General features: G+C 45.5%; 1 non-coding gene across 1 annotated transcript; it reads right to left on the reverse strand.

Moving 5' to 3' along the window:
- Nucleotides 1–4,986: 4,986 nt before the first annotated feature.
- On the reverse strand, nt 4,987–5,102 carry LOC127191242 (U5 spliceosomal RNA). The gene has a single exon (XR_007830858.1). It is a non-coding gene; the product is annotated as a U5 spliceosomal RNA (small nuclear RNA).
- Nucleotides 5,103–6,745: the final 1,643 nt, after the last annotated feature.

Consider the following 6,745-nt stretch of genomic DNA (forward strand, 5'->3'; position numbering starts at 1 on the left):
AAAAAAAGAATGAAAGGGGTATTTGAAAAGTTAGGCACCAAAAATGGACCCAGAGAACAGTCTGCTGATGAAAGCAGGGCACGTGGCAAATCTGTAGCGGACTGTGGGATGAGGTGGGAGAAGACGCATCAGTGGGGTCACGTGATTCTTTATGCCGAAGGTGCTGGTGATTGGATTTGTGTAATCTTTGAAACTAAGCTTTCACTGCATCATCAATTATTAACCCACATAATCCTGTAAGAGAAACCTTGGTTCTTTCTTTAGAGCTTGAAAATCAGGTCCTAGGCTGGCGATTGCCAATAGTAAGCGGCAGAGCAGGCACTTTGGCTTGCTTGCTGGCGTTCATTCCCACTGCCTTCTCAAGTACTGCTGCGCTGGTGCTTTCAAACCTCCGTATCACAGAGCGTGTGCAAAAGGCTCATCTTTCCCTTCTATTTCTGGGAGTGGTGTTCCTTGAGGTAGCCAGTAAAATGCCGCCCTCTGGGGTGAGTGTGGTGCCTGAAGACTGTTTGTCAAGAATAGACACAGAAAATACATAAAAGAATCCATTCAAATAATTGTCAATTCTGGTGTTGAATTGAGGGACTTGAATACATCACACAGGTATTATACTACTGAGATGAGTCCTTGTCTCTCAATTTCTCTGTGTTGTTCTGGCTGTCCTGGACTTACTCTGTAGACCAGGCTGGTCTCGAACTCACAGAGACCCACCTACCTCTGTCTCCCAAGTGCGAGTGCTGTGATTACAGGCATGTGCCATCATGCCTGGCCATCAAATGAGAATTTTACCTGCTGCAAACATTAAATGATTATGGGAACATTTTTGGATTATGTATCCCTATAAAAACTTATAGCTATCAGCGTTGCCTGGCATGAGCCGCAGGAGACACAGCCTGGAACTCGTGCAAGAAGCTGAGAAGTTTCTTATCATTTCAAGACGATCACTCAGTAAAGCCAGGTCCTTGGCTCTGCCACAGAAAAGAGTTTCAGGGTGAATCAATGAGATGCAGAATTGGAGTTTTGTTTTGTTTTGTTTTTGTTTTTTTCTTTTTCCGAGACAGGGTTACTCTGTGTAGCCTTGGCTGTCCTGGACTCACTTTGTAGACCAGGCTGGCCTCAAATTCACAGTGATCCATCTGTCTCTGCCTCCCGAGTGCTGGGATTAAAGGCGTGTGCCACTGCACAGGCAACAATTGGAGTTTGTATTTATTTATTTATGAAATACTTGCTTTATTTTTACTTGTGTATGTGTGTGTTTATGTGAATATGTATGTAGATACTCTTACAACCCAGAGAGCTCCCTGGAACCGGAGTTACAAGGAGGTTGTGAGCTGCCTGACGTGGGTGCTGGGAACCGAACCTCAGTCCTCTGCAAGTGCAGCAAACGCTCTTAACCACTGAGCAACTCTCAAGCATTCAGTGCTAAGTAGCGTTTGAGCCATGTTTTAGAGAAACTGTTACTCAGATTGTCCTGTTTGAGTCTCAGCATAGTCCTGGGATGCTGTACAGAGCTTCCCCAAGGACAGGCAGAGGGTTGCTTTTCTAACTTGTTCCTGTCTCACGTTTTCTTGTTGGAGTGATGTTTTTGTGCACCGTGTAAAGGTTGTACTTGTATTATTTTGAGTTTTGGTTTTTAGACACAGGGTTTCTCTGTGTAGCCTTGGCTGTCCTGGAACTCACTCCGTAGACCAGGCTGGCCTCGAACTCACAGAGATCGGCCTGCCTCTGCTTCCTGAGTGCTGGGATTACAGGCGCGTGCCACCATGCCTGTCTGGACGTTGGTATTGTTAGGCATCACCTACCTGCCTTAATGTTTTATAAATATTGGTCTCCATCACCTCCATTGGTTGAATACAGAGCTTACCAGCCTATAGCAAAGGCAGGAGAGAATAGACAGGACTTCTGGAGTGACCGGAACTCTGGAAAAGATTTCTCTTCCTGTAGGAAGTTGGATGTATGAAACTGAGAAGGGGTAAAGACCCACCTGGCAGAACCTAGATTTAAATACAGATGAACATAAAGGGATCAGCTAGTTGGAAAGAATGGTAAGCTAAGGCCTAAAGCTATTATGAATAAATATAAGCCTCCACGTTGGGCAGGCATAGGAAGGCCAAACGGTTTACACTTCTTGGCCTTACTCCCGAGTCCACGCTTGCTCAGAGGCCCCTCCCTGCTGGGTCTGGGTTTTCCTTTGCTTATTACCCCAGGAGTGGGTGACTCCCTTCAGTGCTTTAGTCTTCAATAAGGTCCCTTTGCTGGGCATTAACAAGCTTCGCTGTGTTCTGTGGACAGGAGAAGACTCTCTTTCAACTTATAATAAAAATGGAAAATAAATCTATCAGTCCACTAAGATGTTCTTCAGGAAGAGTGACAAACATTCCTGGGACACCTAAGGACACCCATTGCTCGACTCCTGGGTTCCCTGGTGTATCTTTGGAGCTGAGCCCGGCATTTTCCTTTGGCTCTCTCATCAAGCCACTCTTCTCTTATGTCCCCTCAGAGCATAGTGATGTCTGGCAGGCTGAGCGTGCATTCGGAGCTCACACATCTAGTCAGACTCAGACGTGAATGCTTGGCTTGTCTTCCCAAGAAACCAAGCAGCAAGGGGAATGTACAGAAATGGGAGGGGAAAGGACTCTCATGGTAATTTTTGTCTTGGAGCAGAGGAAATGGGCTTTAGTTCCTGGATTTTCAGGACATATTTAATAATTTAGAAAAATTAGCGTTCCCCAGTTTTTGTCACAGATAACAAGGCAACCAATCATAATGAGATGGCGTTGATAGTAATAATTAAACATAGTTAATAATAAATGTGCTTGATGGAAACATGCATGATACAACAATTTTTTTTTCTTGCTTATCACATAGTCCTTATTCCTTTAGGTATCAGAAGTATTTCACATGATGGGAACAAACAAGAATTTTGATTCCTGTTAATGTTGGAGAATGATCTAGAAATGTAGGTGCGAGGACAGTGGTAGTTTCCGGTCAGGAGATGCCATGGACCTAACAAATGATAAGACCAGCCTGGTGATCCCCCAAAACAAGGCACTGTGGTACATGTGGTCCCCGTAGTGTTCTTGCCAACTTGTCACATGCTTGAGTCACCTGAGAAGAGAAACCCCAGTTGAGAAAAATACCCCTGTAAGATGGGCCTTTAGGAAACTCTACCGGTCATTTTCTTGATTAATGATTGCTGAGGAAGGGCTCAGCCCACCAGAGGTGGTACTACTGTAGTAAGCAAAACAAAAGACAAAACAAAATAAACCAAACCCCCTTCCTCTCCCAGCTGCTCTTGGTCATGGTGTTTTGTCACAGCAATAGAAACCCTGACTAAAACATGTAGCATAGACCTTGGGTTAGTGGTGGGCTTCTCTGACCCTTACTGTCATCTGGCCCCTCTTCTCCCAAACAAGAAAGCTTGCTTTGGCTTTCCTTTCATGGTATGCTATCCATGGATCAGGAACTAGGGAGCCATTGGTCAGCCCAACACTTCAAGAGCTAAATATCATCTAAAATGTTCTCGGTGTGTTATAGTGTACAAAGTACTTGGCTATTACGCGTTTGTAAACCTACAATCCACCAAAGAAGAGCCACCTTCCATTATTGTGGGTTGTTTGCATGTGAAGTGTTCCCTGTAAGTGCAGGTATCCGAACACTTGGTCTCTTATTAGTGGTGCCGCATGCGGGAAAGTTAGGGAACCTTTCGGTGGTCTGGCCTTGTTGGCAGAAGTATGTCAGCTGGGGGTGGACTTTGAGAGTTTATAGTCTTGCTTTGCTTCCAGCTTATTCTCTCTGCCTTGTGTTTGAAGGTGAACATGTGTTCGTTCTGCTGCTGCGCTTTCTCCACTGTTATGGACTCTCGCTCTGGGTCCCTAAGTCAAAATGAGCTGTTTGTTTGTTTGGTTGGTTTTTTTGGTTTTGGTTTTGGTCATGGTATTTTATGCAGCAACAGAAAGGTAACTGGTGCAATTATGAGCAGTTATGCTCTGCTGCTCTGGGTTCCAGCGGCTGCGGTTGCAGTCACCTTTGCTGACTTGCTGCTTTACTCTTTAACGGGTCTCCTGGAATCCTGACTAGGAAGAGTGGAATCTCTCTAAGGGACTGAGTCTAAAAAGCTCTACTTCTGTTCCCATTGCCTCTTTTCTCGCCTATCTAGGGCAGGGGGGTTGGAAGGGAGGTAAAAAGCATTAAGAACCCCAAATAAAGTAGGTTTGAAAAAGCTCAAAGCCTACACCTTTGTTTTACAAACTCAGAAAGTGAATTCCAGGGAGGCCAGAGGGGAGCTTTTGTTATAGGGCTATAGATGGGAGCTGTGAGAGAAAGCAAGCAGACAGCAGACGCTCTGCTAATTCTTATGTCAGGGACTTTACTGCAGAAACTGGAGTGAGGTGTGGGGGGAGGCTGATCAGTCCAGTTAACCCAAACCAAAGACGCGTTGACGCTTCCAGGGTAAAACAGAACATTCAAGCAGAGCAAGGGCATTTCTGGCTTTTGGGGTACTTGTCCTAGAACTTCTGGCCACTTTATGTTACCTGTTCTTACCACGGAGGTGGTAATTTAGACAGGTATCTCAAAGGGACAGTCTCCTTCCCTGAGGAAAGGATTTAGGCATGGAGGTGTCAAAGACTGCATCCTGGGCTTTTTGTAGTCCCTTCTTCCCACAGCTCTTAGGTAATCTTGGTCTTTCCGGTTAAGTGAGAATAGCTGCTGCACTTGTTAGAATATACTTTTGCTTGTGTGTCTTTTGTTTGCATATGTGTGCACTTCCTGGTGTTAACCTTTACACTCCCGTGTGTACGGTATTCTGTTTACATGTGCGCCTGTGTGACAGAAGTGGACACTAGACCTTCTTATAGATGAGTGTGAACCACCACCAAGTGGTTGTTAGGAATTGAACTCTGGACCTATTGGAAGAGCAGTCAGTGCTCGGACTTGAGTCAGCTGTCGCAGGCCTCAGTTATTCTTACTTTGAACAAGGTTATTAGCCTTGCAAGGGCAAGACCTCAAAAAATTGGCTTAAGACTCAGAGTTGTTCCTCTCCACGGAAATCTTTAGTAAAAGGCGAAAGATTTATACGATCTGAAGAGAAACCAGAGTATGACCTTGCAATCCTCGGGTACGGATCTTGTTTGACTATACCTCTTTGTACACCAATGGTTACTATTTATCCATTAATGACAGTGCCTACTTTATTCATCTCAGATAAATATTTAAAATATCTACTATCTTAAGGACTAGTATGAGTAAAACACAGACAAAAACACGTTACTCTTTTAAATTATGCAACTACTCGAGTGCAATGCATTGTGGGTATGCAAATATCGCCTAGTGGCAGTGACCGCCTTCGGTTTCCGGAAGTGCGTTGAATTTGTCCCAGTCGCTGCGCCGCCACCAGGGGTCAGAGCGAAAGCCAGATTTACAAGCGTTCAGACTGGTCCAATTTCAAAGTGTGACGTTGGCTTCCTGTGTACGCTTTTAATTCCAGCATTGGTAGGCAGATTCGCAGGCACAGGGATTTGAGACCTACATAGCGAATGTCAGGCCAGGTAGGATTACATAAGAAAAATAAATAAAACCAAAGCATGACTTTTATGGACCAGTCTGCCGTAGAGCACAAACCTAGCTAACATAGGGGAATGGGTTCCATTCGCAGCACATGCCTGAACTCTCAGCATTGGGAGGGCTGAGTGAGAAGGACAGTGAGTTTTAGTGAGGTAAGGCTTACCTAAAATAAAATCAAGTTGCCAGGTGGTGGCGGTGCACCTCTTAAATCCCAGCAGGTGGATCTTTGTGAGTTCAAGGCCAGCCTGGTCCTCACAACAAGTTCCAGGACAGCCAGGACTCCACAGAGTAAGCCAGCCTCAAAAAAACCCTATATATAAAATTTGGGATTTTTTTTTTTTTTTTACATCATGCACCCTGATCAAGTTCATTTCCTAGTCCTCCCATGTCTATTCCTTCTCTTTGCTACCCACCCCAAGGAAAAAGAAGAAACAAAGAAACAAAGAAAAGTCATTTTGTGTTGTCCATATACTCACTGGAGCATGGACAGACTCCCAGTGGCCAGCCCCCTAAGGAAAGCTGAGTCCTCTACCCACACCCCTGCCAGAAGGCATCGATTGACGACAGCTACATTTCTCATTTCAGCATCTCTATCACAATTAATTTTTTTTCGTTGTTTTTATTTTTTCGGGACTGGGTTTCTGTAGTGGATATCTCATGTAGCCTTGGCTGTCCTGGATTTGCTTTGTAGACTAGGCTGGCCTGCAACTCACAGAGATCCTCCTGCTCATGCCTGGGATTAAAGGTTTGCGCCACCATGCCCGGCTCTCCTATTACAATTTTTAAGAGTTCTCTTTCATGGTTTGCTTTTTAGTCCGTTATTTTATTTATTTATTTATTTATTTTGGAGGGGGCGTTGGGGTGGAGGGAGGGAGGGGTTGACACAGAAGTCGCCTGTATTCCCGGTTCTCAACAGTGCAGCTGCCGTCATCGACATCACTAAACAAGTAGCTTCCTTGCCCTTCACAGTGAGCAGGAGCACGGATCCTGCTCTTCAACATGGCTTCTGGCAACAGTGTGGACCACGGACATCCACATGGCCTTCCGCACCAGCATGTGCCAAGTCTCTCCGTGACCTCTGCCCCGCCCCCCAACGCCCCCCCCCCCCCCCCCCGGTCTCCAGGGGCAGTACAGCCCGAGGACATCAATATGGCCCTTTTCAGAAGCAGAGGCCACAGAC

This window comes from Acomys russatus, chromosome 6, assembly GCF_903995435.1.
Source record: "Acomys russatus chromosome 6, mAcoRus1.1, whole genome shotgun sequence".
NCBI lineage: Eukaryota > Metazoa > Chordata > Mammalia > Rodentia > Muridae > Acomys > Acomys russatus.